Source organism: Diabrotica virgifera, chromosome 7 (assembly GCF_917563875.1).
Source record: "Diabrotica virgifera virgifera chromosome 7, PGI_DIABVI_V3a".
Taxonomy (NCBI): Eukaryota; Metazoa; Arthropoda; class Insecta; order Coleoptera; family Chrysomelidae; genus Diabrotica; species Diabrotica virgifera.
Window position 1 is genome coordinate 188167602 of NC_065449.1, and position 25648 is coordinate 188193249.

General features: G+C 33.5%; 1 protein-coding gene across 20 annotated transcripts in view; it reads right to left on the reverse strand.

Annotated features, from left to right (window-relative positions):
• The window catches only part of LOC114326009 (serine/threonine-protein kinase tousled-like 2), an 804614-nt gene that overhangs the window by 47731 nt on the left and 731235 nt on the right, over positions 1-25648 (reverse strand). The gene's annotated exons all lie outside the window — the stretch shown is intronic.

The following is a 25648-nucleotide window of genomic DNA, read 5'->3' on the forward strand; positions in this document are numbered from 1 at the left end:
ATCTCGATATTCTACTAGTGACGAAGGTCATCACTATAATGTTGCTAAATCTTATGACTTGATTAACTGATTTATCGCATCATATGAAGGAAGCTTGTCATGTCTCAAAGATGGCCGATATCTTGAATCACACAACAGTATACAAGCACAGATAGCAATTTACGAATAATTTAGTTAGAGAACAGACATAATCTGCAATTCGAATTTCCATTCTTGAATACGCTTTGGTTACGTTAGAAATATGCAATCTCAATTTGTCAACGTCAATGTTATTCGAATTCGCATTAAAACTGTTCACCAAACCATTGCCTGGATTACTGGATCAGTTAAAGTACTTGACACACTTTCAAATGAATTTCATCCAGAACGGGGTGTCAGACAGGGATGTATACTATCTCCACAATTATTCAATATATACGGAGAGCATATTATGAGAAGAGCACTTGAAGGATGGGAAAAAGGCATCTCAATAAATGGTCATAAAATAAACAACCTACGTTTCGCAGATGACACAGCCCTTCTTGTAAAAGCAGAGCTGATTGATCTTATACGACTGGTTGAAAACGAAAGTCAAATATTTGGTCTGCAATTAAACATATCAAAGACAAAGATCATGATAGTGGATAGACTACATAACAATCATCCACACATAACCACAATTGATCGGTTTGAGGTTGTGAGCTCATACTCATATCTGGGATCATTAATCACAAACACAGGGTCACTACAGGAAGAAATAAAATGTAGATGTGATCTAGCAAGAGTCGCCACAGCAAAAATGATCACAATATGGAAGGACTGTCAAATTTCAAGAGCGTTAAAGATGAGGTTGATCAACTGCTTAATATTCCCAATACTGACCTACGGATGTGAATCTTGGACCCTGAGAAATTCGGAAAGAAGAAAGATAGACGCCACTGAAATGTTCTGTTGGGACGAATGCTACAAATTCCTTGGACCGACCATAGAACAAATAATTCAATTTTAAGAGAGCTAAAAGTTAGCCAACGACTCTCCAGTAAAGTCCACCTCCAACAATTAAAATACTTTGGACATGTTATGAGAACAAACACAGAAAACATGGAAATACTCATTATACAAGGAAAGGTGGAAGGCCGAAGATCACGAGGAAGATCCCCAACAAGATGGATCGATCAAATTGCGGGAATGTGCAAAAGACCTATGCATGAGTTAAAAGAAATGACCAGAGACAGATTTCTTTGGAGACGGACAATACACGACATCACGTCGACCACTACACTCCCTCCGGGGGGTCAGGATTGAAGAGAGAGAAACATTGCCTGTGTAAATAGCAATAGTCTTTCCAATATTCAACCAGAGTTGTTAAAAGCTTGCTCAACCGCAACAAAGCTAATTAAATCACTCTTACAGAGAATAGTAGAGAGAAAAAATTCCCCAAAGAATGAGACATAAATATAATAAAGATTGCGAAAAAGGGTGATAAAAGATATTGCGAAAGCTGGAGGGGAATTGCACTTCTGAACACCATAAATAAATTAACAGCAATACATAATAATTATAAACAACTGCTTGACAAACAGTGTAGAACCAACGTTAAGAAAGGAACAAACCGGGTTCAGAACAAACCGACCTAAAAAAACTTAGAAAAGGACCGAAGAAAAACCTAGAAAGGAAAACAGTTTAGAGATCAATAAAATTGGACTTTTGGAGAAAGGAGATAAAGTGTTGATAACCCACCTTGTTAAATGTTGATTTCATAGAATACGTAGGCATTTCTATGCCAAAACCCAATTTTGAACAGTAATGAGAAAGACGATAAAATTATGCCGAAAATTAGGATGGCTTGATGATATCACAGCAATTAGTCCTAATCAGGGTACCTACAACCCAAGTACTCGATTTCGAACATTCATTTACAGAGATCTAGATTACATTCACTTTCCCATCTGTTTGAAATACAGTTCTTTCAGTTTTTTCGATATTATTTGTAATGATTCTTTTAGGGAGCTCTTGCACATGAATTTCGTGAAATTGAAAACAATCTATCAGACTTTCTACCCGTCTTGCCTTTCCAATATATTAACTAATAAGGATAGATCTTGCCTTTCAATATATTAACTAATAAGGATAGATACTTGCCGGAAATAAACAAGAGAAGAACCATAATATGTCTAATAACGACCACATTAACAAAGCCAATACGTGATTATAATCATTACATTTCAGAGAAACTCTTCTCTCGGTAATATCATTTCAAAAATTTTATTTTTCGAGTCATTTTTGGAGAAATAATTTACGTGTTGGCTATTGGTGATTTAATTTTTTGGAGCAGGATGTAAATTTAGGTATTTGGCTCCGAATTCCGTCCTAGTGCATCAATTTACTTGATATTTTCACAGTAAGTAGGAACTAGCTTAAGAAACAAGATCTACCTTACGACAAAATATACATTTATCTTGGGGGGTGGTTCCCATCCCTATCGGAGATAGAAATTTTTTGGCAAAATAACCTCAGGAGTCTTTTATAAGCAAAAAATATTCCATATTTTTTAGAACTCAATACTTTTTAAGTTATTCGCGATTAAAATGTTTCCATTTTCATTGAAAAATAACACCATTTCGGACGGTTTTTGCGATCGGTGCATTCAATTAGAAATAACAGAAAAATGATCGGTTGTAGTACGGGTATAATGCTGAGAACACTTTTTATAGTGCTTGAAAAGATCTTTAAAATAAGCACTATTAAATCTCGATTGCATTCGAACTAAGCGAGATACTGTGCAAAAAAGATTGATTACTCATCAATTTTAAGAAAAAATGGGCAGTATATTTAATCCCGCATCCACCAGAATTTAATTAAATAAATCGTTTTCTTTCTGCAATACTTTAAGAAAATTTTTAAATTTATATTCTTAAAATTATAAAAAGATAATTTTATTATAAATGACAAAAAAGGATCAATGCACTGTAAATATAGAGATAAATAAATATGTCCAAATATATTTTTTATTATTGTTTTTTAATTTATAAAGATAGAGCTTGTTTTTGAGGGATGAATATGAAAAAACGAAAAATAACATTGACCCAGAATACTGATATAAAATTGATTTAAATTAGATATTAAATTAATTAAAGATATTAGTAAATCACATTTTTTCCAAATTTTATTATCAGGTAAAATTAGCCAACCGACAATAATGTCACTAAGTGTAAAAAGACATTTACAAGAAGTTACTTAACTTCATTCAACGTTTATTAAAGGCAAAAAAATACTTTGATTTACGTTGCAACTATTATAGTTTTATTCAATTTTGGCAATAAGGGGTGGTTTTAATCCATAAAAAATAATAAGCGTAATATATCGGCATAGGATAGACTTCGAATTAGAGATAAGTAGAACCAATTTTTGCTGTCATTGACTGGAGTATTAATTCATTTTACAGATCAGTTTCTACAACTTCCGGGAGATGCAGAGAAAACTATTCCTATCAATACCGTTTCAAAATTCAATTATTCGCGATATATGTTGAGATCTAAATTCGTAGAAAGTGTCTCAGAATTGTTAGAGGCAGTGAACTGTGGTACATTCTAAACACCGGAGTGTGAAAAAATTGTTACAGTTGATTGTCTCGGTGTCGATGTTTTTAGAACGGCCAATACAACGGCCGAACTACATTTTAAGAACGAGGCACTCGCAGAATTCGAGTAGACATAAAAAATGGAAGGGTAGCTAAAAGCAGACATACACTTTTGTGCTAGAGTGTACCGTTTTTATTTTATTTATTTCACACAAAATGGAGGCGCTGCAGCTTACACTTTTCGGCTTAAAATTGTTCGATTTTACTCAATAAAATACAGCGCACCAATCAATTTTTTCTCTTCTTCTGTTGGGACAAACAAGATCTCATATAGGTATAAGACAAGTCCATAGTGCAATCTGGAATAAAAACATCAAAGAAAAAAAATTAAACCAACAATGGGACGAAGTAGCATGACATATGCATCAGAAATTTGGATCATAAACAAAAAAAACAAAGGAGCACTCTGGCGAAATGGAATTTTGGAAAAGAAGTTGTGGCCTCACCAGAAGAGACAGGATATCAAATGAAGATGAGAAATTCGAATTTTAATTCACGGATTTTAGCCATTGTAAAAATGCTCATAATATGACACGGTGCACTGTCCTGATGAAAAAAAATTTTTTTTTCTGAAAACTATTTCGCGAATTTTTTCCTTCAGCTGGTCTAAAAGGTTACAATAATATTCAGAATTTATTGTTTTACCAGTTTGCAAGTAATCCACAAACAAAATTCATCTCGCATCCCAAAAACGAATGCTAACACCTTCTTAACTGATTTCTGGACACGAACTCGTTTCTAAGTCGAAGAATCAGGTTCACACCACTCTTTAGCCTCTTGTTTTCATTCAGGTTCATGGTGATAGACATAAGTCTCGTTATTGCCCAATATCCAGTCAAAATATTGCTTACACTGCCCAATGAGATGCCTAGGTCTTCTACTGAATCTTTTTCAGTCACTCAACGATTTTCCAATACCATATCCTGTATTTTTTCTACAATTTCTGGTGTTGTTGCTGTTTTTGAACGTCTTTGATGTGGATCGTCTTCAAGGCTTGTACCAACACGTTTAAATTCCGTAACTTTAAGGATCCCCCAAACCGACGCGAAAGTTTTACGACGCGAATTTTCCGTAGCGGAACATTCGCAGGCGGAGCGGTAGCGGACAAGGGTTCCCCATATTGACGCGAAAGCCGACGCGACTATTCGCCAAACAAATGTGAACAAATTATATTTTTAAATCGGCCAACAGGTTTAGGAAATACAAGACATCAAAAATGACCAAATTTTTAAGTGGGCGTAATCTCTATGTACGCAAATTTATAATAATATTATAATATATAATGAAATTTACTTTCTCCTAATTCTGACCCTATACTATTCCAGACTTTATCCTTTTTTCTTATATTTTTATAATCTTCGTCCGTTAAATCATATATTATAGAATATTGTTTAACAATTTCAATGAGTTTTTCTGTAACAACCATTTTAAAACACGCGAAACTACAACGGTAGCGGAAAAAACCGTGCATGCAGCGTTTCATGAAAGGAACGCTGTTCTGCCGCGACCGTTGCGGATTCCGCGCAAAGTGGTCTGAACACGTTCATAATCCGCCGTGCCTATCGATTCGCCGCGATTCCGCGTAGGGCGTAGGTTGCGGTTGCGAAAGTTTCGCGTTGGTTTGGGGGATCCTTTTTATACTGTACTAACTGAAGACGAAGAGACCTTATAGGCTTTCAACTAGTTGTATATGATAGAAATTAGCTGCAAAATTCATAGAAGCTTAGAATATTCTAGCTGAAAACCTGAATAACTAAATCAGGATGCATGGCTTTGGACCTGACTTATGCAGAACAGAGCAAATGACTGATATTAACTCCTTATTTTTGAAGCAGCGAACTAAAGACGTAAATGTAAATACATAGCCTAAAGACCTCATAAAAGTTATATATGTGATTAATTGATATTCTTCTTCTGCTTCAAGTGCTGTCCTCTAACAGATTAGATATAATTTTGAATATCATCGTACTAATGGCTGCACCCCATTTTCCTGTTGTTGTTTATGTGTATAACTTTCCATTCCATACAACAATGTTAAGAACACAAATTTTGTGCAGAACATTTGTCAGAATATTTGTAAAAGTTCGCAGATTCTTGCAACTGTATGGAATCAGTGTTTGATTGTTTGATATAATTATAGCATGCTCGATAGTTATAAAATTATACATACAGTGACCTCTTTGAAGATTTTTACAAATCTGACACACTTGCACATGATCCAAATAGTGTTCGTACGTTGATACGGAGACTTTCACCTAGGCTAATAAATAAAGTAATTTGCTGTTTATAATTATTAACTTACTATTTAAAATGCAATTTCATAAGAATATAGCGTTGAGTAACTGTCGGAATGTATTTAAGAATAATACTTACATACCACTGATTCTACATTCAGTTTATAACTCTTATGATTTTCTCTAGTCAACTACCCACATAAAAAATTAAAAATACTGTTATCTAATATAACAACTATGAAGTTTAATATTGTATTTACGTGGATAAAAGCTCACATTGGTCTTGAACATAATGAAAAATTAGATCAGTTGCCAAAACACAGCATTTTCAGTGACGAGGATAATCCAGTAAAGCCAAGCTACATGAGAAGTGGAAACTCCAATGGAATCAATACTGTCTATACTTCATCTAATTTACTTACCGTTGCACGTCATCCGCGTCATAGCCCGTGACGTCACATGATACCAACACGAAATATTTAGGTGGTAGGTGTGTTCTTTTTTAGAATCGCTTTGCCGAGTACACTGGCATTACAGCCACTAGACATATTTTATTATATACTCGTAGAAATAATATTAAAGATTTCTATTAATCGTAACTTAAAGAAATACACAATAATATGTTTCATTTAATTTGTATAAATGGATTATAAAGCGTTTTTATGAAGCATATTTGTTCGGAATGCACTGTAACTATAATCGAACGAAGGTGATATTTTGGCATAAATTGGTAACATTTATTTGACAGTTGCGGTGATGACACTTCATATTTGTTTATATTCTTTACTATAAGTATTTGATTTATTATATTTACTGTTTTATTATTTACTTTAACGTAAGATTATAACTTAATTCTTGTTTTCTATTTATAAAGTTTTTATTTATTTTACAACATTTGGTTGTCTTTTTAAAGACAACCAACTTGGGTTGGGGTTGATTTCATGTAATCGAATGAACTATCTTTCAGTAAAGTCGTCCCAGGAACGCAACTCGTAAATATGGGCAATATCAGTTTAAAGTCTTCTACTTTAAAATGTATAAAATATGTCTGAATTGCTGATATAAATGAGTCAGGTTAAATAAATTATTAGAAGAATTTTTTACTAAAGAACAACATTTTTATTTAATCTAGTAGTATATTGTATTTTGACAACGACACCCGATTTGGGCGTCGAAACGTTAATAAAATATTTTTTTCAATTTAATTGTGGCTTATTTCCCATCTAAATAGTTAATAATTATAAAAATGCCACAAGGAAATAGCTTCAGAACAACGCCTTTGACCGTCATCCAGTTGTTAATTGAGTGTCCAAAATACCAAAGAGATTATTAAATACCAGCTCTGCCAACTCTACCAGCTGGAGAAAATTGATTAAATTAAAATCTATAGGAGAAAAATGTCAGTAAAAACTTTTTATTACCAAGGTCCAAATGATGAAAGAATAAATCACAGCACATAATAAGGAAAAATAAAATAAAGGTAAGACGGAAGATCTTACTGAAAGACACGATTGTCTAGTAATGACTGCAGATTTTACTGTTAATCAAACTTTCTTCATTTTTTGAAGACACCAATTCACCAATGTCTTTTTAATTATGAATAACGTTACAATAAGTTAGATCAATTAAGAAACAATTGAATCTCTGTGTAGAACAATACGTCATTGCATTTAGTTATACAGGGTGTCCCGAAAAGATTGGTCATAAATTATACCACACATTCTGGGGTCAAAAATAGTTCGATTGAACCTAACTTACCTTAGTACAAAGGTGCTCATAAAAAAAGTTACAGCCTTTTGAAGTTACAAAATGAAAATCGATTTTTTTCAATATGTATATCGAAAATTATTAGAGATTTTTTATTGAAAATGGACATGTATCATTCTTATAGCAGGAACATCTTAAAATAAAATTATTTGTTTGTCCACCCCATAAAAATTTTATGGGGGTTTTGTTTCCTTAAACCCCCCCCCCCCAAACTTTGGTGTACATTCCAATTAATTCATTATTGTGGCACCATTAGTTAAACACAACGTTTCTAAAACTTTTCTGCCTCTTAATATTTTTTCGATAAGCCAGTTTTTATCGAGATGCGGCTTCTTTTTTAATATATTTACATAAAAATTTTATGGGGGTTTTGTTCCTTTAAGCCCCCCAAATGTTTGTGTACGTTCCAATTAAACTATTATTGTGGTACCATTAGTTAAGCACAGTATTTTTAAAACTTTTTTGCCTCTTAGTCTTTTTTTGACAAGTCACCTTTTATCGAGATGTGGCCTTCTTTTTCAAAATATACCTAAAAATGTAAATTATAAATAAATTTTCAGATTTTTAACAGGTCTCTAGAAGCGTACGTTAACCATATACAAATATATGGTGGATTCGACAAATATTCAAAATATGTCGATAAACATTGGCTTATCTAAAAAGTACTGAGAGGACTATAATTTAATTGGAACGTACACAAAAGTTTGGGGGGTTTAAAGGAACAAAACCCCCATAAAATTTTTATGGAGTGCACAAATTTCACTTTAATTTTTTTTAAGATTTTGCTGCCATAAGAATGACACATATCCATTTTCAATAAAAAATTTCTAATAGTTTTCGATATACATATTGAAAAAATCGATTTTCATTTTGTAACATCAAAGGGCTGTAACTTTTTTTGTGTGCACTATTGTGTATAGGTAAGTGAGGTTCGATCAACCTATTTTTGACCCCAGAATTTGTGGTATAATTTATGACCAATCTTTTCGGGACACCCTGTATACATTGTATTTTGTCAGTGCAACTTACTCAAATATGAATATTCAAATATTGTGTAATTGTTTTTTAGTGTTTGTCCGTATTTATGTTAATTTTCAACCACTCACGTGCGATATGTCATACCTTGTGGAAAACATATTTTGTTGTAAAACTGCTGCAGTTTTACTATTAGACTAAGAGCCGCTTTAGGTGAAATTTCAAAAAATTAAAAGGATTTTTTTTTTCAAAAATAACTTATAACTTCTTTTGAGGAAAAGCTGCAGGTCTAATTTTTTCCTAATCTTGTGTGTTTTATCAAACACTATATTTTTAAATTTTTTCAGATTTTTCCGTAAGGCTCCCCACCTTCAAAAATCCGAAAAATTGTTTTTTGGGGGGTTTTGGGGGATTTTCCCTATTTTATAGACTTCATAATATATCAAATCAATTTCGTTTTTATAGGTTATATGTAACTTGAAGTAACTGAGTCCTTTAGAATATTTAAAAATCAGAAAAACACGTTCAAATCCCCCAAAACCCCCTTAAAAAAGAGTTTTTTTAAAAAAAATTAAAAATCTGAAAAAAATTAGAAATATAGTGTTTGATGAAATACACAAGACTAAGAAAAAATTAGATCTGCAGCTTTAAAAAAAAAAAAAGTTATATACTTTTTTCCAAAAAAAAAAAAAATTTAAAAATTTTTTGAGGTTATGTAAACTCAATCTACAGGTCTATAAAAAATAGACGTGTTTTATAAAAGCCTTAACTATGCTTGTGAATTTTTTGAAATTTTAAAATTGATTGCATCCCACCAAAAAAAATAAAATCGAAAAATAAAGTTTTTGATGGTGGGGGCAGGGAGAAGGGTGTGGTGGGTTAAAATTACGATGAATCTTATGTCTTAATCACATAGAACTTAAAAAAATGAAAAAAATTAAATTCTGGTAATGAGGGAGGGTATTTTTTAATTTATGTATCCCGTCCATAAGTGGAAAGTTTGATGCGCCACTGTAGACGCATGTGCCACTGAAAAATGACGGCACAGTACTCAAACGTTTTCTTTTAGGTTCTACTATTTAAGTTATAGGGTCCCGTCGTGCCTAAATTGACGTAAAGTTTTCTTGCGGTATCACGTACCGCCTGTCAGTGTTTATGTTTCTATAGTTAAAAGCAGTCCAGTATATTCTTTAGCTATTAGTATGACAGCAAGTCAGGGGCGGATCTACGGGGAGGGAAATTCCCCCTAGCAAGGTCCAAAATTAAAGAAATAAATTTATGAAGCATAAAAATATATATAGCCGACATGAAACTTAAACCACAGATATACAAATTCAACCCGATAACCACGCTAGTTAGGAAATTAAGGGAACTTAATGCATAAAAGTTATTATTTAATGTCTTTGGGTTCATGTTTTTTATGTGTTTTGGTTGTTGTTTCATTGGAAGTTCCCCCCCCCCTAAGGCAAATTTCCCCTCCCAAGGCAAATGTTTAGATCCGCCACTGCAGCACCAGCAAGTTCATCCAGTTGTTCTACCTTGAAGTGGAAAGCACTATGTTGTTATTTTTGAGTTACCAATACCAAAGTTTTTCGTAATTCAGTTTATAAAGGATTTTATAGGAACCTCCACCATTTTTTTAATATTATGCATGGGTTCATAATTTTCTTGAAAAAATAAAGTTTATTTTATTTGGAGCAGTATTTTATTCTACAGCAGTGTAAAGAATCATTCCGTAGTTGATATAAGTGATATACTACAAATTTATATTGAAAAAAAAAAGGAGAATAAGCAACGGTATGATATACCGTAAGTCAGAGTCTACGTCCTGAAACATATATGTCAGTAGTTAAGGGTTAATAAGACTGTTAAGGGCTACAATGTCTAGTTACTAATCCAGGGAAATGAGTTTTTTCTCAGGACATCGCAATAAGCACGTATTTGACAAGTTTTTCCGTTAATATATACCTTAGTAACTAACCTATAGTAAGAAAACGTTCTTACTATAGGTATAGACAACATAAACAGCCAATGGGACTCTACCGAAATAAAACAACGCGTAGGAAAAGCAAGACGAAGTCTCTTTTCAGAAGTTACGATTGAAGAAGTGAAGAGAAGAAAGTCGTACGGTCAATTTTGAAGTTACAACGGCCAAAATTATGTAACAAGCTGTGCGTATTTAAACTGTGTGGTGTGTGTTGTACAAAAATAGCATCCTCGTTATGTCACAGATACCATATTCATCGGATTTAGTTCCCTGTGCTTTTTTCCCGTTCCTAAAACTGAAAAAAGAACATGAAAGAGCGGAGATTTGCAACGATTGTGGAGATCACACATGCTGTACTGCAGATGATGAAGCAAAATAACGTGGAGTTACGGTTCTGTGATTACTACTATAAAGGGATATGTAGCAAGAAACAATGACACCTTTAAACATGAAGCTATTTGTCAACTACTAAATGATCCAGTATTAAAAATTCTGGAAGTAATTCGAGTACATATAATAATTGAGGCCTAAAGAATCAAAACCTGCTAGATCCATTTTTTTAAATTTTTCAGGACACTAAAAAAACATTAAAAATGTAAATTTCTCAAAAAGCATCCGGCATTTCTTAACACTTTCGCTGCTGACTTTTTTCGAGAGGTGTTGCCCAGGAGAGGCAAAACTTTTTTCTAATCATTGTAATTGATATTAGAATGTATAATAATATTAAATTCATTAAATAAAGTGTATATTTATTTATAAAATGTGATTTGAATTTTTGACTCCGATGGAAGTCATGCGCACCTGGGTAAAAATTTCTAGTGTATTGCTGACTGGCTCCGATCGGCACAAGATAAATTAGAACGTTTTTCTAGAAAAATAATTATGTAACGAAATTTTAGAAAAAATAAGTTTATTTATTCGATAAAATACAGAAATTTGATTCACATATGAGCAATTTCAAAGGATTCTTCAACACAAAATCCGGGTTGATCAGGACATTTTTCGCAGTCATATGTTGTCTGCTTTCTAATTTTGTTTTCACCCAATTTTGAAAAAATGTGAAAACTTTGTATTATCCACGTCCGTCTGTCCGTCCGTCTGTCTGTAATCACAACTCCTCCGTCAATATACCAGCTAGAATGACAAATGAGGTGTCAAATGAAAGCTGATAATCCAAGGATGGTACTAAAGGTGAGATATTTGACCTTGGCGGTCTGTCCGTCGGTCTGTCCGACCGCGAATATAACTCCTCCATCATTATACCAGGTAGAATGACAAATGAGGTGTCAAATGAAAGCTTATAATCCAAGGATGGTACTAAAGGTGAGATATTTGACCCAGGCTGTCTTTCCGTCGGTCCGTACGACCGCGAATATAACTCCTCCATCATTATACCAGGTAGAATGACAAATGAGGTGTCAAATGAAAGCTTATAATCCAAGGATGGTACTAAAGGTGAGATATTTGACCCAGGCTGTCTTTCCGTCGGTCCGTACGACCGCGAATATAACTCCTCCATCATTATACCAGGAAGAATGACAAATGAGGTGTCAAATGAAAGCTTATAATCCAAGAATGGTACTACAGGTGAGATATTTGACCTAGGCTGTCTTTCCGTCGGTCCGTACGACCGCGAATATAACTCCTCCATCATTATACCAGCTTGAATGATAAATGATGTGTCAAATGAAAGCTTATAATCCAAGGATGGTACTAAAGGTAAGATATTTGACCTAGGCTGTCTTTCCGTCGGTCCGTACGACCGCGAATATAACTTCTCCGTCATTATACCAGGTAGAATGACAAATGAGGTATCAAATGAAAGCTGATAATCCAAGAATGGTACTAAAGGTGAGATATTTGACCTAGGCGGTCTGTCCGTCGGTCCGTCCGACCGCGAATATAACTCCTCCATCATTATACCAGCTAGAATGATAAATGAGGTGTCAAATGAAAGCTTATAATCCAAGGATGGTACTAAAGGTGAGATATTTGACCTAGGCAATCTTTCTGTCGGTCCGTACGACCGCCAATATAACTCCTCCGCCATTATACCGGGTAGAATGACAAATGAGGTGACAAATGTCAAAGTTTAGTAAAAATGACTCAAAATTAGTAAATTCGTATATCAATCCACGCAAAGTTACACGTAAAATTCAAATACAGTCTTTCAGTTCTACTTTCGATTACTTTGGGTGAAAACCTAGGACTTACGAAGTCCAATTACTTGTTGTTTTTGGAGCATATTTTGCAACGCTTTCTCATTGTTCGTCCCATATTGACCATAGGAATTTTTTAAATACTATGTCTGGAGGAAAGTTTTTGTGGATTTTTAAAAACAAGATTCTGTTTTTTACACTTTGAAAGGCCCGACATTTTGAATCATGAAACTAAAACAGCAAAGAACGGGTAAAGATTGTTGACACTCTCACATCATGACAAACATTAACTAACGTCGGCGTCGTACTAAGTAAAATATACCGTCTTAAAAATTAACGGGTTACTGTCCCCGATCGGAGTCATGCGCACCTAGCAAAGGACCAATTTGACTCCGACCGGAGTCATGCGCAGCGAAAGTGTTAATCAAAGTGGCATCAATAAATGTCATAAAATGGCACACCAATTTGGTATAGAGTCAATTTTTCTGCACGCCCCTTACATCTTCAGAATTTTGTACTTTTAGTTTGCCCACATAATATTGCTCATTTTCAACTGCTTTTAGGCGCAATTAATGCACTAAAAGTAGGTATTGAACAATTTGATACAGGAAAACAAACAAAATATACAAGAAAAAGAAGTATTTTATTCTTCATAAAACTATGGACATAGCAGAGTTTGATTATACGTTAACATTTCAGTGGTATTTTGAAGAGAATTTAGAAGGTTTTGAGCCGAAACCTTATACCTGTATATTAATAGATACATGAACTTTGTAGTACAGTCTTTCACGGTTTTTGCTGTAAATTTTAAAGAACCCCTTGGATTAACATGAAATTAGACATACGCATAGCTAACATGTTAACGAAGAAAAGTGATATTGTGCAGATGTGTGCTTTTGCCCTGGGGGTGACTTTCACCCCCTCCCGGGGATAAAAAAATATATGTCCGAAATAAGTCCGGAAATCGATAAACTGACTAATTCTAAGCAATTTTTGTTCTTTAGAGTTTTTTCACCAAGTCAATACTTTTCGAGTTATGTGCGAGCAAACTTGTTCATTTTTCAATAAAATAACCACGGTTTTCGCAAATAACTTAAAAAGTAAGTATTTTGTCGAAAAAATCATTTTTAACAAAAATATAGCCTGTAAAAAAGTGAAAAAAAATGGTGTATATGTTAGGTCTCTATACGTAACAGAAACAGAGTTACAGCTAATGAAAAATGGGTTCATATTCGTCAAATTCCATATCGAATATTTTAACTTGAAATAACCAAAAAATTAAGCACTTTTTGGGGAAAACTCATTACAACTTTTTTAAAGTGTTTAAAAAAAGCTTTCTTTCGTTTTACAAAAAAACATTTCTAGCATCAAAAATAAACAAGTTACGCTCAAAATAAAGTTGGTCCCTTTTGTTTTGGCAAAAAAAAATCGGGAAGATCAACCCTTAATTAGCAACTTAAATGATATTAATCATTATCGCTTCACAGGTTACTTTACTTATGTTGTGTTTATATGATCTGTAAGTTTCATCGGTTCAAAGTGCTCATTTTTGAAAAAAATTGGTTTTGAAATAAAATTTTCAAAATTTTTGATTTTGGAGAAAATGCATTTTTTCTAAATAACTTAAAAATTGTTAACCAAAAATCTGAAACAATAGAAGAAGTCAGCTTGCTTTTCTGAATATTTTGTATTTTTTTGTTTTACTGTAAGACAAAAATTGGTTAAGATTTGGTGTATCTAAATTTGAATACACTTGTGATTAGTGAATCTTTCAAGCTCTTTTAACTACAGCCCTCTCAAAAATAAGGACTTAAAACCAATGAAACTTACAGATCGTATAAACAATAAACAATACATACATGAGTAAAGAAATTGTCAAGTGGTAACGATTACGTTCATTTGAGATGCTAATTAGGGGGTGATTTTCCCGATTTTTTTACCAAAAGAAAATAGACCAACTTTATTTTGAGCGTAACTTGGTTATTTTTGATGATAGAAATGTTTTTTTGTAAAACAAAAGAAAGCTTTTTTTAAACACTTTAAAAAAGTTGAAACGAGTTTTCCCCAAAAAGTGCTTCATATTTTGGTTATTTTAAGTTAAAATATTCGATTTGGAATTTGACGAATATGAACTTATTTTTCATTAGCTATAACTCTGCTTCTGCTAAGTATAGAGACCTAATGTATACACCATTTTTTTCACTTTTTTACGGGATATATTCTTTTGAAGATATTTTTTCGATCAAATACTTAGTTTTTGAGTAATTTGCGAAAAACCGTCTAAAAACGTGGTTATTTTGTTGAAAAATGAACAAGTTCACCCGCAAATAACTCGAAAAGTATTGAGCTGGTGAAAAAACTCTATAGAACAAAAGTTGCTTAGAATTAGTCAGTTTATTGATTTCCGGACTTAATTTGGACATATATTTTTCACCCCCAGGGCAAAAGTACACATAGGCACAATATCACTTTCTTTCTTTGACCTGTTAGCTATGCGCATGCCAAATTTCATGTCAATCCAAGCGGTTCTTTAAAATTTAGAGGTTTTGCAATATTTTACCGTTAAAGAACGTACTATTGAAATTGTGTGAAAAAAGGAAAAACGAAAAATTTACACGATGAACTTTTACACGAATTTCGATGAACTTTTACACAATGAATGATACAAATACATATGTACTTCCAACATTTAATTATATTAATTGGAAATGCCCGATCTTAAACTATTTAAAATATAGAACATTTTACATTTCAACTGAAGCAAATTTTTTTACAATCAAGCATCAGATAACTCACCACAATGACCCCGATATCTGCTTTTTGTCGCTTTTTACTGCGACCCCCGTATACTAATTTCCGTGGATTCATGCCACGACCAATTTCATGAAATGCCAAGTTGTTTCATTTTACAGTCGTCGCCTAATTATTATCGTTTCAAAATGGAGGTTTATAATATCTCGTAACTTGTGAATATATGCATACTACATACTAACCGATCTGAAAACGTCGGCCTACAAGACTTTTGTTGCTTATTGAATTGTTTACTCATGTATTTTTCATGGAAGAGGGTAACGAGAGAGAAGCGAGATCGTCGAGTTAAAGAGGAAACGAGATGGGGAGATTCAGACTCGGAATACTGGGAACTGTGTTCTATTTATAAAGGTAGGTATGAAATGATCGAAAGCTGCCTGTCTACCTTCAGAGGATTTTGATATCACTAATTTTTAACACACGTCCAGCGAAACGTAAAATGTCGACGGTGTATGACAATGTATGCGACTATACGTAAAATTTATAAAACAAGATTGTTGGGAAGCTAGATTTCTATAACAAAATTTTTGATTTTCGTTCTATTGTAAAATTTGGTCAAACTAACCTTTCTTCTTCTTATTCTTTTTTTTTTGGCTTGCATACTTGTGCATCTGCCAGTACATTTGACTCTATGGCAGCTCGTCTTGCTCAAAGCAATGCTGCAACACTGAAAACAGTGCAAACCTAAATTTTGCCTTGATTTGCCAAGTAACCAGGGGAGAATTGGTGGATCAAACTGTCCGTTTATTAACCGTTGTAGTGTCAAAACAAACGGTAAAAAGCAAATATCGGACGCATAATACGCAAATTTCGATATTCTTAATGGTAGGGGAGCCCAAGCGGGGATTTTTGCAGTTACTCGAGCGCGTCAGATTATCACATGGGGAGAAACCTGGTACCCTGCAGATGTACCTCTACCATATCGTCCCTACCATTTCCAACTATCGAATGTGAAAAATCGGGTTTTTCAGATTCGATACCTTGCCCTTGCATATACGTACGGTGACCATATGTACTTATTTAAGTAGGACAGTACTTATTTTTAAATGTTGTCCTAATGTACTTTAAAACCTTTCGAAGGACACGCGAATGTACTTATTTTTTCTAAAAAATGAATATTTTTATCTTTTACTACTTTTAAACAAATTTTTTTGTATACTGTTCCAGGTATCGCAGCTTTTGTGTCTTGATGGTTTCCAATATTTCCATTCTTTTGTTGACTCTTCTCATGACTTCGTTGTTTGTTACAGGCTCGGTCCATGCTATCTTCAGGTACCTTCACCCACAGTTCAAATGCTTCCAACTTTTTAGTAGTCGACGCGTTAATTGACCATGCTTCTATCCCGTAAAGCAGAGTCGAGAAGATATAACACCTTGCCAGCCTAACTCTAAGTCTTAATTATTTCAGTTGTCTTGCACAAACTACCTTTCTCATTTTATTGAAGTTGGTTCTTGCCTTCTCTATTCGAACTTTAATTTCTTTGGAGTAATCGTTTGTGTGATTAATTATTGTGCCAAGATAGTTGTAGTTTTCAACTTGTTCTAAAGTCAGGCTTTTATGGGGTCTTGCCTTTAGTCTGTGTCAAATTCCGTTTCTTCTTCCTCTTCAAGTGCCATGTCCGCGACAGAGGTCGGCAATCATCATAGCTATTCAGACTTTATAGAGACAGCAGCTCTGAAAAAGTTCATTTCATGTACGTTCGTACCATTCTCTCAGGTTGCGAAGTCATGATATTCTACGTCTCCCTGTTTCTTTTTCCTTGGATCTTTATCTGCAACGAGTTGGAGCAAGTTGTATCTCTCTCCACGTGTAATATCGTCCCTGTCATCTCCAACTATCGAATGTGAAAAGTGGTACTTTTCAGGAGAGCAAAATAACTCTTTTTTAGAGACTCCTAAATCAGCGCATTGACAAATGGGAAAATTTTTATATTTTTTGTATGTAATGTTTAATCCTTGTTAGATTGATAACAAATTTGAACTGCTTATCATTTTGTTTCTTTCCAAAAAATCACATCCGTTGCTTTGCTTTTTGTATTAATCAAAGATTTGTTTCGGTCCGATGATTCAAAGTAGCGAATGTATAATAGCGAATAACTGTATAATCAAATAATGAAAATCCGTTAAAATGAAATCATAAACTGCCTCACAAGAATTTCTTGGAAGCGATACTGAAACAAAATTCGCACAAATTGTAAACACGTGCATTTTATTCTTCTCAGCAGTTTAGCATTTTCGACAGTTTACAGATTATAATTGTTGAATAAATTACAACACAAACTAACGAATGTGACACATTCGACATTTACCGTTGTACAACTATACCTTTAGTTATATTTATACAAAAAAAATATCGAATATAACCATTTTGGTCAGTTTGCAGTCAACCAAATGAAAAAATGTTCATATTCGATGCTTTAAACAGCATATTTTCCCGCGCTCCTAATCAAGCTACAATAGAGAGATATCGAAACCCTAAGTTAAAAGTTCCTTTATTACAGGATCTTTTAATAAAGGACAAATACAGGATATGTCTAATGAGAGTTATCGGAAACGCAGTTTTAAGGAATCTCTTATTTTGACAAATGACACATTAAATATTTTTGTAAATATAAAAGTAACTTATAAAATTCTATTTGTTGATAAAAACATAAATTTAAGTGAAGTTAGACGCCTTTCTTTTCTTGTTTCTTCACATAATTTGACAAATTTGTCACATTTTTGACACGTTACGTCAAAATAAAGGATCCTTTATTAAAAGATTTTTGTCGTCTATTTTTCCTTAAATACGGGCGGCCTGTATTTTATTACAGGACAAAAATAAAGGACGCGATACTGCGCTTGCGTATATGTCAAAATAGGATCTTTTATTAAAGGACGATGTTAAATTAGTCCAGAAAGCCACTGCGCATCCGCTAGGAAAAATATTCTAATTCGGATTTTTTGCACAATCTTACTCAAAAAGGACTCCTTTTAACAAATTTGCATGTTGCCAGGACCAAAAGGTGGTTAAAAAATTTTTAAACGTTTTTTTTTTGTTTTTTTCCTAAAATTATTTTTTTGCATGGAAAAAAGTTTTTTTTAGGTTTTTTGGATCATTCCAAACAGAAAAGGTCTTTAGTGACTTTTCTCTAAAAATGATAGTTTTTGACAAATAAGCGATTAAAAATTGAAAAATTGCGAAATCGGCCATTTTTTACCCTCAAAAACTATGTAAAAAACTGAAAATTTGAATGTTGCCAAGGTAGATAGATATTCTTTAAACATTGATTGATGAAATCCCGAAGGGTTTTTTGCAATATAATATTCAAAACTCCTTTGTTTTTTAATTGCTAATCAAGCGTGCGCGACGCTATTTTCCACCGACAGTATGGTGCAAATGAAAGGAATAAATTCGTTATTTCGTAAACCGGCACTTTAAGGAAAAATCCCGAAACAGGTCGATTTTTATTTTTAAGTTATGATATTGTGGCATATATGGTATACTAGTGACGTCATCCATCTGGACGTGATGACGTAATCGATGATTTTTTTAAATAAGAATAGGGGTCGTGTGCTAGCTCATTTGAAAGGTTCTTCAATTATCTATTCAGTAATATAAACATTTACATAATTATTTATACAGGGTGTCCAAAATTTTTTTATTAAATTAAATTATTTGACAAAAAAAGAAGTAGAAGGACACCCTGTATAAATAATTATGTAAATGTTTACATTACTGAATAGAGAATTGAAGAACTTTTCAAATGAGCTACCATACGACCCCTATTCTCATTTAAAAAAATCATCGATTACGCCATCACGCCCCGACGGATGACGTCACTATTATACCATATATGCCACAATATCATAACTTAAAAATAAAAATCGACCTGTTTCGAGATTTATCCTTAAAGTCGCCGGTTTACGAAATAACGAATTTATTCCTTTCATTTGCACCATACTGTCGGTGGAAAATAGTGTCGCGCACGCTTGATTAGCAATTAAAAAACAAAGGAGTTTTGAATATTGTATTGCAAAAACCTCTTCGGGATTTCATCAATCAATGTTTAAAGAATATCAACCTGCCTTGGCAACATTCAAATTTTCAGTTTTTCACATAGTTGAGGGTTAAAAATGGCCGATTTCGCAATTTTTCAATTTTTAATCGCTTATTTGTCAAAAACTATCATTTTTAGAGAAAAGTCACTAAAGACCTTTTCTGTTTGGAATGATCTAAAAAACCTAAAAGAACTTTTTTTCATGCAAAAAAAATAATTTTCGGAAAAAAACAAAAAAAAAACGTTTAAAAAATTTTTGACCACCTTTTGGTTCTGGCAACATGCAAATTTGTTAAAAGGAGTTCTTTTTGAGTAAGATTGTGCAAAAAATCCGAATTAGAATATTTTTCCTAGCGGATGCGCAGTGGCTCTCTGGACTAAATAGGGTTTTGATATCTCTCTAATAACGAGAATTTGCCACAAGATGTATCACGTATAATGCGAGGGCAAGGTATCGAATCTGAAAAACCCGATTTTTCACATTCGATAGTTGGAAATGGTAGGGACGATATGTCCGAGATATTTCAATTTTCTGGTTTTGATTGTATTAAAGACTATTCCATTTCTTTATTCATCTTTCTTAGAACATCTTTGTTTGCGAGGTGTTCTGACCATGATATTTTTTAGAATTCTTCTACACACCCACAACTCGAATGATTCCAGTTTTTTCATTGATGCCGCGATCAAGGTCCAAGCTTCCATTCCATAAAACAAAGTCGAGAAAACGTAGCATCTAGCCAACCTTACTCTTAGCTCTAACTTCAAATCTCTGGTGCAAAGTACTCTTCTCATTTTGTCTTGTTTTCGGTTAAACTTACATTGTTGTCGTTTATATTTTATTCAGTATTCTGCTATCTGACACCGCAGTATTCAAATGGTAAGGTCTTTTTGACCTTACCATGATCAAATATTCGTTTTATATATAATGTAATTTTCGTGTGAAAGTCCTTTGTGCTCGTTCTTGATGTTTAACTTTTCTGGATACAAAAACAACCAGCGGCAAATTGAACAATTTTTTAAACAGACAGACAAGGTTTTTTCCAACCAATAAAAAACTACATAAGAAACAGAAGTATTTCATATCATAAATGGAACCCATCTCTCTTCATAGTGGTATTTTGACCTTTTTGACCATAGCTCCGAAGATGGCTTTATAAGCCGAAAGCGCTCAGCTAAGAATTATTAATTTTACACACTTCAAAAGTACACTTCTCCCCCTTTTACCTGTTGTCATAAGTGTGTACAAAACTTTTTCAGTCTTTACATTAGTAAAATAATGACTTGCCGATTAATATCTCAGAGAAGCCACCAGTCGATGTAAGAGTGATGACATTATCAATAGTACGAGGTATACTTCTCAAAATGTCTCATGCTTTAGCGTCTTGACCAGGATAATATACAATAATATATTTATCCTCAAATTTGGATGAAAGATCACTTGGCAACATTTTATTGGCCAACAGCTCCACCAGATTTTAGTCCCATATGAAAACGTACAAATTACTAAAACATGCGGAGAAAACAGAAACGAAACGAGCAGAACCACGAAATAAAACAAAATACATATACCTAAATGATAAAGAATTAAATGGAGGCTGTGTAGTAGAATAAAAAGTGAATTTGTTGTAATTTTGAGTAATTTGTTTACTAGTCAAAGTTTATATGCAATATGTTGTAATTATTGATTTTTAGATATTAATTTTGGTCGTTGTAATTTTGCTATGTTGCCCAAGAAAGAGTTGTACACAAAAGTTTCTTATCGGAGGATGTCACAACAATAATAAATGAGTGCGATAGACTTTAGAATTGCTAAACGACGAAAAAATTTCACTTCCGTTGGATCAGTTATTATAGTAATAAGGAGTTGACATTCTGTTCAGTAGTATGTATACTCTGTTATATTAAAAAACCTTGTTTCAAGTTAAATTTGGATGGCGTATAGCAAAATTATCGACGAAACTACTGACTTTTATAAAAACGAGATAAGTAAGTTAATTTACCAAAAAATCTAAAAATAAACCGAAAACTAGTGATACAAATAAAATCCTGAGGTGATCTAATATGGTTCGAAAAATAGGTATTTCAAGGACATTTCGGAATGACGATCGCATTTATATATTTTTTTCATACTACGACATAACAGAGAGAGAATACTTAACTTTAATATTTATGTTTTGTCGCTAGGCGAAAATCGAAGCCCATGTTTTCTAAAATCGTTGTACATTAATTATTGTAACACATTATCAGTAAACAATATAAAATGGAAAAATACCAATTATAAAAGAATAATATATATTTTCGTCAAGGTCGTCGGCCGGGTCTGTAACTGTATAAAGTGAAAAAATGTTTCTATTTGAATTATTGATATCAATGATTCTAGAATATTCATTCATACTAGAGATGTTACTTGAGGACAGTTACAATCCGTTACCGATCATTACTTCAAGTGTTTCGTAGAGTACTTTCAGAAGAAATTGGCCTATATTTTGGCACTTCCTCCAGATCCTGCTGAGTTTACGGCTAATGCGGAATCAACGACAGTCATTTGATAGCTCCCATTGTGGAAGATATTTTACTAAGGAAAAGTAAAAATAATTTTATCTAATAAACATCAGGTAAAACCAGGTACGAGGATAGACATAAATGCCAGAGTCATCCATAAAATAACAAGTCTGAAATGATCAAAATTGTTTTAAAGAACAGAAAACCTCCGGGTCCAAAAGTACTAATAGAAAGAGAAAGTGGGATAGACATTTCGGACATCTTGGAAATTAAAGCAACCTAATATGTCTGTGTAGATTTTGGCGTTCGATCCGACCATCACTTGTGACATCGTTGCCGTATCCTCTATTTTTTCATATTATCACGTTACAATTTTTGTGATATTATACACGAGCGTGACACCCTCAAAAAAGCGCTTAGTTTTCGAGATACTGACCACAGAGGGATGAATGGCTAATTTTATTCATACTTTATATTTTCGAGGGTGCTGAAAACGAAAATGAAGTTTATTTTGAATTTTATGTGGGGGAACATTGTCAAAATCGCAATTTTAACCTAAAAATAAAAAAAAAGAAATCACGTTTTTTTGCGTTTACCTCGCTACAACTCTGTTCCATTTTAATATTTTTTTCTCAAATTTTTACACTATATAGCTGTAACATTTCTGAAGACAAAGGTATCTGCCTCATGTTTTTATTCTTATCATGATAAAGGTTATGAATTTCTCAAAGAAAAAAGGTGCGGATTTGTGCATTTCAAAGTTTAATCGCAAAAGTTGTGTGACGAAGTTTAAAATTTAGCTTCTCAATCACGTTTATTTTAAAGTAAAGAGTACAAAGAAGTTTTCTGGTAAGTTTTAGATCAAAATGTTTTATAGAAAAAAAAATAGTGCAACTTTTAATGTCAACATTAGAAATCCCCAATATAACGCTTATTTTTTGAGGGACAGACAATCTAGGTCTAATTTCTCACATTTAGTACTATCCTTGGATTATAAGCTTTCATTTGACACCTCATTTGTCATTTTACCTACGGACGGAGAAGTAAACGTTATTATTCTATTATTCTTGTAGGTACATTTAACATTGATTGAAATTATGAAAGAAATATATAGAAAACAGCATGGAAACACTGTGACCCACAAACATAAAAATTCAGCTGTGCGTTACATAGGGTGCTTTAATATCCAAGATGTCCGACATTTCAGAGTCAGTCCAATACTGTACATGACTAGAAGAATATATTTGTATGAGGCTGTTAAAAGCCAAAGTGGTGTAAGTCATATTTTTGAAATGATTTAAGTCTTGCTTTATAATCTTGAGATACAGACCTCTTGCGATCAGGAAAAGTGGTGAAAAGTTTTTACAGTAATACAGGAAAACAACACCACTTTTCCTTTTTAGAGGTCTGTACCTCGAAGATCACGAGGAATATTCCAACAAGATGGATCGATCAAATTACAGGAATATGCATATGCAAAAGACCTATAGATGAGAAATGACCAGAGACACAGATCTTTAAAGACTGACAATACACGGCATCACGTCGACCACTAAAACTCCCTCTGGGGGGGGGGGTCAGGATTGAAGAGAGAGATCTCAAGATTTAATATAGCAAGATTTAAATAATACTTCACCACTTTGGCTTTCACACCCTTATATTATGTTAACAGACTTAAGCGAGTAACTAAGTTAAGTATGTTCGTCGTTCGTCAATGACAAAATGAATTAGATGTCAGAATTTCTACCGATGATTTTTTGTTTGGGTTTCTTATTTTCATTTATTCTGTCAAGAAATTACAAGACCCGATCCAGCTACAACACAAAGACTACTGGAAACGGCAGAGATGAGAGTACTGAGAAGAATTACAGGAAATACACTGAGAGATCGAAAGAGGAGCGAAGATATTAGAAGACAATGTAACGTACAGTGTATAAACGAATGGACACTAAATAGAAGAAAGAATGGAATAACCACATAAGCAGAATGGGAGACACGTGTGGACAAAATAGCAAGAGATAAATCACCAATCGGTAGAAGGTAGATGAAGTGTCGACCGACCGCGCACAAGATGGAGTGACAACTTTCCATAGAGGTATCAATCCGCCAATTAACAAGCAGAATTGCTTATAAAGACGAAGAAGAAAATATTACTAGTTGTACGAACAAGATTTTACGGTTGCTTTAGTAAAAAAAAATAATTATGTACGTCAAAAACGTTATCTGCAATATTGAAGTTTATGTTACATTGTGCTGATAATATGTAAAACTACAAAAAAATGATGAGGTGTCAAAATATGCTTTATAACCGAGGTGAAAGAAAACTTAGAAATTTGAGATTTTAGACCAAAATATTCCCATATATACGAAATGACACAGATACTGGGATTTTTGCTCTATAACAGGGGTGGCCAAACTGTAGCTCGCGAGCCATATGTGGCTCTTTGAAGGATTATTTGTGGTTCTCAATAAATGTACCTGAATTACTTTTAATTTTTGTGTTTCAAAATGTCTTAAATTACTAACAACAAATATAAAAGACTAAGTGTAACATCAGGACTTCGATAAGGAGACCTCTTATCACTGTTGCTATTCAATTTGTTCTTAGAATATATAATAAGTAAAATATAATCTCAACTGACAGGAGGATTTTCGAATCGAGGATCAAAACTATTTTTGGCCTTTGCTGATGATATAGGTGCAAGTCGCTCATTCTACGAGAGACGTAGGTACGTGAGAGAGGTGTTTTCACAACTCGAGGAAGAAACAGGTAGTCGGGGCCTTCGAATAAATGAAGGGAAGACGAAATACATGCTAGTAATAAAAAATCCAAGATCAAGAGTTAGGCAGAATATAACTATTAATGACCACAACTTCGAAGTAGTAAAAAAGTTTAAATAGTTGGGGGCGGTAATCACAGATGACAGCCACATACAAAAAGGTCTCAGCAAGGATGGCGGCGTGGAATAAAGCATTATACTCCCCATCATCATTATTAAGATCTAATTTGCTAAAAAGACAATATAAATTAAGACTGTACAGCCAATTTTTCGCCCAATTGTTACATATGAAAGTGAAACATGGACTCTACATCAGCGGGAAATAAGTAAGCTGCTGGTATTTGAAAGCAAAGTTCTCAGAATTATATTTGGCCCCCAAAGAGATGAATTGACAGGAGAGTGGAGAAGGCGCCGCAAATCTGAATTGGTGACTGTGTATGGTACTGAAAACATCGTCAGACATTATAAAAGCTAAGATGGACAAAGTGTTTAAAGACAGGGTGTTTTGAGAGACGATAGAGGATTAGTAGGCCGTCCCAGAAAAAGATGGAAGGATGATGAAGAATCCTGAATTAGTAAAGGCTGCTTGTAGAATTATTTGCATATTTGAAACAACGACGTGAACCATTTTATTTCACTTTAAAAATCGTGAAATCCAAACAGTGAGAGAAAAATGTAATACATTTTTTACACTTTTTGGTGTAAAAAACTGGTACACAGGTAATTGTTTAATTGCGGCTCGCGAAAAATTTCAAATTTTGACAAATGGCTCGG